The sequence below is a fragment of the Mustela erminea genome, chromosome 15, assembly GCF_009829155.1.
Source record: "Mustela erminea isolate mMusErm1 chromosome 15, mMusErm1.Pri, whole genome shotgun sequence".
Taxonomy (NCBI): Eukaryota; Metazoa; Chordata; class Mammalia; order Carnivora; family Mustelidae; genus Mustela; species Mustela erminea.
The window spans coordinates 32,010,317-32,024,132 of record NC_045628.1 but is presented as its reverse complement, the minus strand read 5'-3'; the positions used below and the strand labels follow the sequence as shown (position 1 = coordinate 32,024,132).

General features: G+C 41.2%; 1 protein-coding gene and 1 long non-coding RNA gene across 3 annotated transcripts in view; both read right to left on the bottom strand.

Annotated features, from left to right (window-relative positions):
- The window catches only part of TBC1D4 (TBC1 domain family member 4), a 192,061-nt gene that overhangs the window by 114,626 nt on the left and 63,619 nt on the right, over positions 1–13,816 (bottom strand). The window lies entirely within an intron of this gene.
- LOC116574380 lies at positions 4,322–7,029 on the bottom strand. The gene is made up of 2 exons (XR_004279250.1): positions 4,990–7,029; positions 4,322–4,951 (listed from the first exon to the last, which is right to left on the bottom strand). It is a non-coding gene; the product is annotated as an uncharacterized LOC116574380 (long non-coding RNA).

Genomic DNA, 13,816 nt, shown 5'->3' with positions numbered 1-13,816 from the left:
TTAAATAAGCTAATACATATAATGCTTTTTTTTTTTTTAAGATTTTATTTATTTATCTGACAGAGATCACAAGTAGGGAGACACAGGCAGAGACAGGGGGGAAGCAGGCTCCCTGCTGAGCAGAGAGCCCGATGCAGGGCTCCATCCCAGGACCCCAGGATCATGACCTGAGCCAAAGGCAGAGGCTCTAACCCACTGAGCCACCCAGGCGCCCCTAATATATCTAATGCTCTTAACACAGTGCACACTCATAACAATCACTCAGTAAATGGTAGCTCCAATGAGTAATATTTAATACATGTTAAAGCTTTTCCAAATGATGTCTCTCTCCCCCTTTTAGACTAAAAGTTCCTAAGCTTTCGGTCTGTCTTCCACTGTGGTCTACCTAAACCACGTACACCATGATGCGTAAGTAGCTCAGGTGTGGACACATCTCAGTATTATACACATCAAAGAACAATGTGTCTTTTGTCTCCTTCTCCTCAGCTGACCCTTAAATACTGCAACCCATAACCCTAGTGAACTATGCCCCAAATAAACTAAGTGCCAATGAAGATTAGAGGTCAAAACTAAAAATAAACTCCACACTCATGCTATTTGCCTAAGAAGATGGGTGATGGCCCACGGCACAGGCAAACACCACCACGTGGTATGCAGAGTTATATTTAGTTACCAAAAATTTAAAACATGCTATTTGGTTTGTTTTTCAGAGACATCACACAGAAATCCAAAGGGAAAATAACTACCTTAGAAATACTGAAGGAGGGGCGCCTAAGTGGTTCAGTGGGTTAAGCCTCTGCCTTCAGTTCAGGTATGATGTCAGGGTCCTGGGATCCAGCCCCACATTGGGCTCTCTGCTCAGCGGGGAGCCTCCTTTCCCCTCCCCCTCTGCCTGCCTCTCTGCCTACTTGTGATCTCTCTCTCTCTGTCAAATAAATAAATAAAATCTTAAAAAAAAGAAAAAAGAAAAAAAGAAATACTGAAGGAGAAAAAAAAAAGGAAGAATGAAAGAGGAAATGCACAACCTACATTCCCTACATTCTAAGCATCAATATAAAATATTTTAACCAATCTCAAGTGCCAAACACTTCACACCAGACCATGAATCCAAGTGGGAAATGCTATATCAAGCTATGAGATAAAGAAGCCAGAAGTACCCTAACACCATGCCACATATTTTACAACAAATGATATAAATTCTGTACTCCACAACTGTTCCTTTGCTTTACTGAGCCTGAAAGGCAAGCATATGGCAAATATGACAACTTGAATTCTAATGCAGATCATCAGAATGAAGTGAAATACACAATACCATTCTTTCCACACTTAGAGTATAACTTAACGAAATGGAACTAGTTACTACTCAGTATGAAATAGGCGTCCTTAAGTAAAACCCAATTAATAGTACCAATATTACAGTTGATATAATTATATCTCAATATGTGATAATATACTATCAAGGCTTCTGCCCCATGGAGAGGCCTCACAAACCCACGAACATATGGGGGAAAGGATGTTTTCCAAAATGCTTCAGAGCTGGGACCATTTGGCTAGCGGTTCAAAGGAACAATAGTGAAATTGTATAAAGCCACAATAACCACCCTACTTATTGAGCCAAGTAACTACAGGATGCTTGTGGTATCATTAAGACCCCTGGGGTTCAAAATGCACTGCCTCTAATGGCAACGATAAGTTTATTTAATCCTATAAATTTTCAGAAGTCTAAGGATGAATCGGTTAGCTTGCCAGGGGATATACTTGGTATTTTATGTGAGAGAGGAAGGATTCTAGCCCTAAGCCAATGGACAATCCCAACTGAGTTCTGGGTAATGCCATAAAAATATCTGACTTTATGAAACAAAGACTAGCAGAAAGACTCCATAGAAAATCTCAGTAAATGGCACATAAATCTCTTCCTACATACAGAAATCTAGAGGCATCACAGAAGAGTTCTCAATACAGCGAACTAAAAAGTGAATTGCTTACAAAGTCACACTGAGAAATTCAGACCACACTCTATAAGCGCAAGGAACTACCCTTTGAAAGTATTTTAGTATGCTGAATTGATGGAAGTACCTTAGGATCATTAATCTGACCATGAGCTAGATCAACTAAACTGTGTGTGTGTGTGTGTGTGTCTGTCTGTCTGTGTTTACACACACACCCAGAATATGAAGAGGTCATTGGTATGTGAGTGTGGTGTGGTCTGTGTGAGTGTAGAATTGCGCTGTGTGTGTGTGTGTGTGTGTGTGTGTGTGTGGTGGGGAAGAGAAAATAGAAGTTAGACCAGTTAGGATGCCACGTCAATAGTCAATAACCAGATATGAGGTGATCCAGCTTTGAGGTAACAACCCGGAGGTGGAAAGGAAGACATGCATACAGAGGCCATTCAAAGTCAACAATGCCAAGACTGTTATGACTACAGGGGTCGAAAGAAAGAAAAATCAAAGGTAAAGTAGGAAACTTGAGATAGGTCATTGATTTATTACCATAATTTGAAATGGGGATGTCAGGAGAAATAATCATGATTCTAAAAGATAAACTGGTTTGGGCACCTGGATGGCTCAGTCGGTTAAGCATCTGCCTTTGACTCAGGTCATGACCCCAGGGTCCTGGGATCGAGTCCTGAATTAGACTCCTTGCTTAGCGGGGAGCTGCTTCTCCCTTTCCCTCTGCCTGCTGCTCCCCCTCCTTGTACTCACTCTCTCTTTCTCTCTCTCTCAAATAAATAAATAAAATCTTTTTTTTAAAAAGATGAATGGTTGGGACGCCTGGGTGGCTCAGTTGGTTAAGCAGCTGCCTTCGGCTCAGGTCATGATCCCAGCATCCTGGGATCGAGTCCCACATCGGGCTTCTTGCTCAGCAGGGAGCCTGCTTCTCCCTCTGCCTCTGTCTGCCTCTCTGTCTGCCTGTGCTTGCTCTCTTCCCCTCTCTCTCTCTGATAAATAAATAAATAAATAAATAAATAAATAAATAAATGAATGGTTTTAAAGATTTTATTTGTTGATGTATTTTGGAAGGTCGGGGGAGGAGCAGAGGAAGAAGGACGAGTACACTCCATGGTGAGTGTGGAGCCCAATGCAGAGCTTGATCTCAAGACCCTGAGATCATGACCTGATCCACAATCAAGAGTCATCAGGTGCTTAACCACCCAGATGCCCCTAAAAGATGAGCTGGTTGCAGACATACCTAGGTTGGAGTGACATAAGACATCCAGTCACCAGCACAGGAGGCAGGTGTGATGTAGAGTCCCAGTAACTACGAACTGCTAAGAATCTCTGACATTTAAAAAAAGTATTCAATAGATGACATTTCTATCACAGGTGATTCAACTGTCTGCAAAAACAAGCTCATCAAGCCATTTTGCATAGGCATACCACCTGAGAGTACAACTGACCCTTGAACAACACAGCTCTGAACTGTGTGGGTTCACTTATACATAGATTTTTTTTTACAGGACAGTATTGCAAACATGTTTTCTCTTCCGCAGGGTTTTCTTAATAGCATTTTCTTTTCTCGAGCTTACTTTACTGTTGGAATATGGTATATGATACATATACAAAATTTGTGTTCATCGACTTTTTATGTTATTGGTAAGGTTTCTGGTCAACAGTAGGCTGTTAGTAGCTAATATTTGGGGGAATCAAAAATTACATGTGTGGGGTGCCTGGGTGGCTCAGTAAGTTAAGTATCTGCCTTCAGCTCAGGTCATGATCCCAGAGTCCCGGGACTGAGACCCACATCAGGCTCCCAGGTCCACAGGGAGTCTGCTTCTCCCTCTGAACTTCTCCCCTCTTATGCTCTTTCTCACTCTCTCTCTCTCAAATAAATAAATAAGGTCTTTAAAAAAAAAAAAAGAAAGAAAGAAAAAGGAAGTAGGCTTTGTACAGATTAAAAAGTAACCCCCAGTTCATTAGCAGTGACAAATACACCATGCCAAAGTAAAAGTTTAACAACAGAGGAAGCTGGGCATGAAGTATGTAGGAAGTCTCTGTATTATCTCTGTCACTTTTCTATGAATCCAAAGCTAAAATTAAAAGTTTCTTTTAAAAAAAGTAATCACTGTCCTTTTGGGGGGGGGGCTTTTTTTTTTTAAGACTTTATTTATTTATTTATTTATTTATTTATTTATTTATTTGACAGAGAGAGAGACATACATACAGAGAGGGAACAGAAGCAGGGGGAGTGGGAGAGGGAGAAGCAGGCTTCCCGCCAAGCAGGGAGCCCAGTGCGGGGCTCCATCCCAGGAGGCTGGGATCATGACCTGAGCCAAAGACAGACACTTAATGACTAAGCCACCTAAGCGCCCCCTTTCTTTTTTTTCTTTTTCTTTGCTTAAAAAAATCACATTTTGCTTAATCTCATAAGGAACTATTTATTCAATATCTAGATGTCAAACAAATGGATGTTTGGCTCTGTATAATTCCCAGAGATGACTAAGGAATCAGTTCTCTCAACTTGCCAAGCTCCCACACACGAGGAGCTCAAAAGAAGAGGGAGAGAAAACATAAGAACCAGGGCACTGAAAAAGCAATATGCAAAACCATAAAGCAACTTTTTTCCTCTTCTCAAGCACTCCTATAAATCCTTTCTGCCAGGCTAAATCTTCCTTGGGCCCTGGATTAAATCTAAGGTGGACCCCCCCAGTTGGGTACCACGTGTTGCATAATAAAAAGTCCCTAGAGCAGTCTCAGTTCTGTCATTAAATACCCAGTTCGTGTAAAAACCAAACTCTGGACTTCATGTAAAAGTAGAGCATCGTGGCCAGCAGATTTCCCCAGCCACCTACTGGCTGATGAGCAGTTGCTTCTAACCCCACTGGGAAGGTAAAGGGAGAGCAAGTTCTAATGCCCAGCAAGAATCTGCTCTGGTTTGCTGTGCACACACTCAAAGCTGCCTGCTCCACCCACAGGTGGGTGCCCTGCCCCATCTCTGACCAGCTTGAATGCACCTTCTCTCACTGGTCACCTACAGATTCCTCTGGCCCACCGTCAGCGGGGGAAAGAGTTACTTCCCATCTATTGTCTGCCACTGGCTGCATCATACAGCTTCTTCCCCTTTAGATTTCTCTGGCATGACTGATGCATGGTCCCCTCTACTCCCCCCAAGCTCCAGGACACACTTATCAGGCTCTCCTTGCCACCCAGCTGCTGAGATGGGGCTCACAACACACTAGCCACATCATCTCCCTCTAATTTCCAATTCTCCTACCACCCAGCCAGCCTCATCTACAGGCTGAAGGCGGGTGCTGAGCTGGGATTCCCAAACCTGTGATCCACAACCCACCCTTAGCAAGTCCTGCTTAGGTGCAACTTTGGACCATGAGAGTAATGGGCACATAGGACCTCAGCTCAAACTGAATGCCATTTTATCACCTTGTTAGAACGAAGACACTAGAGAGAAGTCAAGAGCTATAAAAACAAAAACCCTGTATGGTTTCAGAACAGATGCTGCTTCTAGCTTAGGGAACGGAGAAAGATTTGACCAAGGCCTAGCTTTGAGGACAAGACTTTAAAATCATCGAGACCAGTAAGTGTAAAGGAGTAATAGTTAAGCATAGAGGAGTCAGAAGACAAAAAGAATCCAATGAAAGCTAAGGTTTCCTCTGGGGCACAACTGTGGCTTTTTTTTTCCCCCCAGAAAGGTAAGAATTAACATATGGAAACATATTTTAACTGGTGGTATTTATTTTTATTCCAATGATTCATGTGTTACTAGGACTTATAAATAAATACCACAGAAGGGTGCCTGGTTTGTTCACCTTTTAGTTCCAACTCAGATTGACAGATAAACTCAGAAATCAGATCTAGGTTTAAATCTTGCCAATTACTAGTTATGTGACCTTGATTAAGTTACATAATCTCTTCTACAGCCGTCAATATGATAATGACACTGACACCACAGGGCAGATACCAAAATAAAATGGGCATATGTATTAATCACCATCCCATGTAGATGGGATGTATATGGGATATAATAAATTGCCTTGATATATTGACTACTGTATTTTTATTATTGTTATTATCATCATCATTATTGTTAAAGATAGTAAAAATTACTTATTCCTTCTGGAATCATAAAATGCTAGACCTGGTGAGGACTAATCTAAAAATAATTGAGTAGGATTCATTTGAACTTAATCTGATTTCTAAATTTTAAAGACCCAATCAAAAATAATAATAATAATTCAATGTTTGAGTGCTCGATTTTTGTCACTGTCAATACTGAGTCCAAGATATAATGTTGAAGATAACCACAATATTTATCTTCACAGTCTTTTGGGAAATCAAAATCAGAAAAACAAATTGTCATGAAACAGTGGGAAAGACTAAATGAGAATCTAGATGGAGGGACAATCACTTCTCATGCAGGAAAGACGATAGGTCTGGGAGCAAGTGGCATCTGAGCTGGGGAACTGGGCCCTAAAGCATAAGTAGGATTCTGCCAATGAGCAAAGGGGAGGACTGAATCCCCAGCAAAGAAAAACTCAGAAGCAATGACACATATGTTTACCTATTAGGCCAAAATCTTATAAGTTAACCCAAGAAATGACCCCTTTCTGTTTCAAAGAAATCTATATTTTTTAAATAGAATACATGCATGGTTGCCAGCAATGAGGGTAGGGAGGTGAGCAAAATGGATGAAGGTGATCAAAAGGTACAAACTTTCAGTTATGAAATAAATAAGTTATGTGATGTACAGCAAGGTGACCATAGCTAGTAATACTGTATTGTCTATTTGAAAGCTGCCAAGAGAGCAAATCTTGAAAATACCAATTACAAGGAAAAAAACCTATAACGCTATACAGTGCTGGATATTCAACTAGACTTACTGTGGTGATCATTTCATGATACATACAAATATCCTACCATGTAGTAAGCCTGAAACTACTATAATATTGTATGTCAATTATACCTCAATAAAAATAAGGAGAATATTTGCTATCTAAATAGATTTTTACTGGGGCGTTGGGGTGGCCCAGTGGGTTGAGCCTCTGCCTTCGGCTCAGATAATGATCTCAGGGTCCTGGGATCGAGCCCCGCATCTGGCTCTCTGCTCAGCGGAGAGCCTGCTTCTCCCTCTCTCTCTGCCTGCCTCTCTGCCTACTTGTGATCTCTCTCTGTCAAATAAATAAAATCTTTAAAAAAAAAACAAACAGATATTTATTATTTCAAACAATGTGAAAGTGAAAAATAAAAGTAACACAAATACACAGCCTTATAACAAAATTGCTAAAAATTTGTCTCAGATGGGTCAGCTCTAACACTCCCTTTCAAAAGCTCATCCTTCCTCCATTTTTGAACTCACAGAGGTTCTAAAATCTCCAGTGCTGTATCCAAATTATTGTCTGCACTCCCTACCCCTGCCACAGCCCGACACTAACATACACATTGACCCTGTTTCCAGTACAGCAGCCGTGCTGGTTAGAGCCATAGTTGGCTAGAAGGCTGGGGCGGGGTGAGCAGCCGCTCACATGTGGGGTCATTGGGTGGCATAACTCCAAAAGGGCTCAGGCTCCCTGACCTACAGGTTTGTTTCTGAGAGCTTCTCGTTCTCTCTCCCTGTGTTTCCCTCCACCTCTGTTTCCCATGCATGAACAGATAGTATAATCGTTAATAACCCAAGGCATTTTTATAGTAATTAAATTAAAATAGAACCTTTACTTCAGGAGCCCCTTTCCTATGCAATTAATTTTACAATTCCCTCAGACCATTGCTAAAGAAAGTTTTGCTAGAGCTTATTTTGCTAGTCAATTTCTGGCGCAACCTAAGAAGTGATGTTAAGCAATCATCTGACCTCTTTACAGTTCTGCCCTCTTCCCATTCCAGCGCTGCCAGGAATACCAAAAAAAATAAAAAATAAAAAAAAAGTTGAAGTTTTGTACAACACCCTACACCCTATTCCTTGGATACTTCCTGAAAATGTCTTTACCTACTTCAAATCACAGATTTTACCACCTTTTTAGTGTTAGCCACCTATCGCTAGCAACAGACCAAAAGAAGGCAAGTACCTTAGCTCAGATTAAGCATACCTCCAAGTTATATGGGAAAAGCTACGAAAAAGAACAGTGAGGAAAAATACACTTCTAAATAATCGAATAGGTGTTTTCTTATATTACAAGAGGAAAGGAATGAGAATAAAAGGGTTTATGACAATTGACAGTCTTCCTAAGGATGAGGCTGACACAGATTGTACACTCACCTGGTCTCCTGGCCAAGGCCCCCTTCTGTATGTTGGTGCATTTGGGACATCACAAATTTCATTAAATCCAAAAATCTTTACTGAATGCTTACCATGTACATGATACTGCTACATGCTATGGGGAATATAAAAAATAAATGAAATGAATATACTGTCTCTCCTCAAGGGTAATAAAATCCATACAAATAATCACAGAATACCAAATGTGATAAGCACTAAAAGAACATTATGCCACTGGCAGAGATTTCTGGAAGGATGAGAGACCTCATGCAGAAAGCGGCATGAGAGCTAGATTGTAAAGGAAGCGCAGGATTTCACTGGGCAGAAATGGGAAGAAATCTGTATTAATGAACAGAAAGAAAGAGGAGAGGAAAGAATGCATTTGAGGAATAGCAAGTTACACATTTTGGCAGAAACAGGATAGGCCAGGGAAGGTCAAAGGGCCTGGATCTGGAAAATTCCTCAGGAAGGGGTGGGCAGAGCAGTGGAAACCAGAATGGAAAAAAGACTTCTCTCATGTGAGAGACACTTGACCGCAGACAAGTTCCAATGAATGAGGCGGCCACTGCTTACCAGCTGTAGCTAGCCTTCTCATTATGTGGCCTCCGCAAGATGCGAGAGTATTAGAAGTGGCCAAATATATGGGTTGATTTATAGTATGTAAATCATAAATATGGGGTCAGCGTACGTTGTAGATTTTTAAAGGTCTGAATTTTTTTTTATTGTTTTAAGATTTTATTTATTTGTTTATTTATTTATTTGAAGAGAGAAAGCTAGAACCCAAGCAGGGTGAGGGTCAGAGTGAGAAGCAAACTCTCCACTGAGCAGGAAGCCCGATGTGGGACTCAATCTCAGGACTCGGGATCATGACCTGAGCCAAAGACAGACGCTTACCGACTACGCCACCCAGGCGCCCCAGGTCTGAATTTCTTTTAGAGTACTGCTTTAGTGAGTCCTAGACAAGACCTACCTGCCCATCCTTCCTTCTGTAATTTGGGTCTCAGGTGGGGATCTGGTGAGGCCAATAAGCAAGAAATGTGCCAGGGCCTGAACCTGAAACACAGATACCTCTATTTTCAAGAAGGTAAGCAGGAATCCTAATCAGATTTCTATTAAAGCTTTTTTTTTTTTTTTAAGATTTCATTTATTGATTAGACACAGAGAGAGAGATTACAAGTAGGCAGAGAGGCAGGCGGGGCGGGGGGTGGGGGGGAAGCAGGCCCCCTGCTGAGCAGAGAGCCTGATGCGGGGCTCGATCCCAGGACCCTGAGATCATGACCTGAGCTGAAGGCAGAGGCTTAACCCACTGAGCCACCCAAGCGCCCCGCTATTAAAGCTTCTTGAGATATAATCAGAAATAACAAAGATTTTAAATAATCCCACACAACTATGCCTTGTGAGATCGATATGAATCCTACCCAACAATAATTTAATAAATTACATCTAATAGAGTGGAAGGTGCAAGATGCCATGGGGACAGGAAGACAAAGGCCCAAGAAAACATAAAAGCCGGAAATCTTTCAGAAGAAGAGAACACATTTTACAGAAGACAGGTAGCATATGTAAGAATTGAAGGAAACCTCTAGAAAATGGACCTTGAGTGCACACAACATGCAAAGCAGTTGTGAAAATTAATAATGATTAAAGCAGATTTACACCTGGTAATCAAAAGCCCAATCTTATCCATTTCCACACTCAACAGATGAAAACATCTCTCTTCGTTCAAAATTCAGATGTTTAATTAACAGAAACCATACCCACATATGCAAAACAAAGCACTAATAAAATCCTGGCAGTCTTTGCTTTTGGATCCCCAAGCTTCTTTCAGAGAAACGACAGAGAACAACCAGATGGCACCTCCACACTGAGGCACTGAGCTGCTTCTGCAAATCCCATGGTGGCACAAATGGTGTCTCAGAACGGTGACAATAAGATGAACCACTTTTTTCACAAAGCCTTTTCAAATGCTTCTGGCCAGCCGCGTACCTCTCCATCGTCGGGAATGTTGCTGTACTTGGTGGGGTCTCTCCGGCCCTATTTCTAATCTAACTGTTTAATCTTATTTCCCAACTGGGTTCACAAAAATCCTCAAGGACAGAAGCTGGGTCACACTCACCTCTACAAGCTGTAAGGGCCTGGCACAGACTTCTCAGAAATTTCTCAGTGAATTGGAAGCCCTGTTACTAAATCTCTCTTTGGAGTATATTTATACATGCTTTCCTGTTACAAAATGTCCTGTAACAAGGACGCCAAAATAATTATTTTTGCTAAGAACAATGACACTTCAAAGGAATGCTAGCGAGAAGTCTATTGGTAGGGAGTATGGTCTTGCAAGAAAAACATGATATGAATCAGCATATCATAGAGCAGTCAAAGAAAACTTCTCTAATAAATTGTGTTTTCAGTAAAACAATTTTGGGCTTCAACATGTACCTCATTTCCTTCAGTATTAAAAACAAGTAAGGAAGTACTTTGAAGGTGACAACTTTCAGGGCACCTGGGTGGCTCAGTGGGTTAAGTCTCTGCTTTCAGCTCAGATCATGATTGCAGGGTCCTTGGATCAAGCCACACATCGGGCTCTCTGCTCAGCAGGGAGCCTACTTCCTCCTCTCTCTCTGCCTGCCTCTCTGCCTACTTGTGATCTCTCTTGTCAAATAAATAAATAAAATCTTTAAAGAAAAACAAAAGAAAGTGACAACTTTCTCAGCAAAAGACAACCATATTCTAAGTCTATAAAAGATACTTGTGTGTTCTGAAGTTTCATTTTTGTGGCTTAGCGTCATCACTGATATTGGGATAAATCAACCACATACATTCTTTGTTGTTCTATTTTATTCAGTGTTCTACAAAAATTTTCTCTGCCCCTGTGGGTACATGGTATACAAAGAATGTGCCCTAAAGTACACACACAGTGAATTAAATACTGTCTTTAATGTACCCACTGTAATATACAGGGACCTGATACCCAGACACTAGTGTTCCTGCTCCACATTGTGAAATCCTGAGCAAAGATGAGTGCATGCGTCCCATGACCTTATGGAGCTCCCTGGGATACAGTCTGAAAAATAGTCTTAAGAGAAAAAAAGAAAAAAAAAAAAAACATTCAAAATAATTCTGGCCTGGTGGCGCCTGGGTGGCTCAGTGGGTTAAGCCGCTGCCTTCAGCTCAGGTCATGATCTCAGAGTCCTGGGATCGAGTCCCGCATCGGGCTCTCTGCTCAGCAGGGAGCCTGCTTCCTCCTCTCTCTCTGCCTGCTTGTGATCATTCTCTGTCAAATAAATAAATAAAATCTTTTTAAAAAAAATAAAAATAATAATAATAATTCTGGTCTGGGGAGCACCTGGGTGGCTCAGTGGGTTAAGCCGCTGCCTTCAGCTCAGGTCATGATCTCAGAGTCCTGGGATCGAGTCCCGCATCGGGCTCTCTGCTCAGCAGGGAGCCTACTTCCGCCTCTCTCTTCTCTGCCTGCCTCTCTGCCTACTTGTGATCTCTGTCAAACAAATAAATAAAATCTTAAAAATAAATTTACAAAAAACTAATTCCGCCCTGAACTTGGAAGACCCCGGCTTCTGTGGCAGCCAAGGATCACATCAGAGAGTATCCAGAACCCTTTCCTTCTCATAACCAAGATGAGACACTGAAACAAACAGCCCTAGATATGATTTCATTTATCTTTGTTTTACAATACCTTTTTATTTATGTATTTATTTATTTGAGAAACAGAGTGTGAGAGTGGAGAGCTCAGAGGGAGAACAGACTCACTGCCAAGCAGGGAGCCCGATGTGGAACTTGATCCTGGGGCTCCTGGATCATGACCTGTGCCGAAGGCAGTTGCTTAACCAACTGAGGCACCCAGGCGCCCCTACAATATCTTTTGATAAGCGCATTCCCTTTCTGTCAAGCAAGGATTCATTTAATCACTTGAAATGGAAAATTCATTATTTTGCTATCAGAAAAAGTCTTGAGAATATTGAGAATTCTTACCATTAAGCTTTTCACTATCAAAGAAAATTCTTTAAAAAAATTCAATCTTTTACAATATTTAAATTCATCTTTTATTAAACCTGCTGTCCTTCTGTCACACATTTATTGAATCAACTTTCACAGTTGTGCCAGAAAGACTGTGCAAAGAATCTTCTGTGAACATTTATGTTAAAGGTAACATCAAGGCAGTGTGTCTCCTAATAAAAATAGTTACAGGGAAAAATTGCATTTTTCTAATAAAAATGGGGATGGGGGACTTCCCAATGTATTTTTAAATGTCACAGAATACTAAGCAGATCTTTACTTTGATCATTGTTGATACAAGCAAATAGCGAACTCTATCAAGTATTCAGGTACTTTTGGATTTTAAAATGGACTTTTGCCATAGTTTTTCATTAGATTGTATGTCTGGCCACCATCTGTTTACCAGTTCTCTGTTAATTTACCTTACAGTTTTTATTCAAATTAAACTTAAAAAAATCGGTCCAATTTTAGAGCTGCATTCTTTTAATTTTTTTTATAAACATATAATGTATTACATACCCTCCCCAATGTCCATAACCCCACCCCACCCCGACCTCCCTCCCCACCCAGCAAACTTCAGTTTGTTTTGTGAGATTGAGAGTCACTTATGGTTTTTCTCCCTCCTGATCCCATCTTGTTTCATTTATTCTTTTCCTACCCCCAAACCCTCCATGTTGCATCTCCACTTCCTCATATCAGGGAGATCATATGATAGTTGTCTTTCTCTGCTTGACTTACTGCACTAAGCATGATACCCTCTAGTTCCATCCACGTTGTCACAAATGGCAAGATTTCATTTCTTTTGATGTCTGCATAGTATTCCATTGTGTATATATACCACATCTTCTTTACCCATTCATCTGTTGATGGACATCTAGGTTCTTTCCATAGTTTGGCTATTGTAGACATTGCTACTATAAACATTCAGGTGCATGTGCCCCTTCGGGTCACTACGTTTGTATCTTTAGGGTTTTAAATATCCAGTAGTACAATTGCTGGGTCATAGGGTAGTTCTACTTTCAACTTTTTGAGGACCCTCCATGCTGTTTTCCAGAGTGGTTGCAACAGCTTGCATTCCCACCAACAGTGTAGGAGGGTTCCCCTTTCTCCGCATCCTCGCCAGCATCTGTCATTTCCTGACTTGTAAATTTTAGCCATTTTGACTGGTGTGAGGTGGTATCTCATTGTGGTTTTGATTTGTAATTCCCTGATACCGAGTGATGTGGAGCACTTTTTCATGTGTCTGTTGGCCATCTGGATGTCTTCTTTGCAGAAATGTCTGTTCCTGGGACGCCTGGGTGGCTCAGTTGGTTAAGCGGCTGCCTTCGGCTCAGGTCATGATCCCAGCGTCCTGGGATCGAGTCCCACATCGGGCTCCTTGCTCAGCGGGGAGCCTGCTTCTCCCTCTGCCTCTGCCTGCCATTCTGTCTGCCTGTGCTCGCTCTCTCCCCCTCTCTCTCTCTGATAAATAAATTTTAAAAAATCTTTAAAAAAAAAAAATGTCTGTTCCTGTCCTCTGCCCATTTCTTAATAGGATTATTTGTTCTTTGGGTGTTGAGTTTTAGAGCTGCATTCTTGATTAGTTAGGCTAAATGATCCAGTTGAC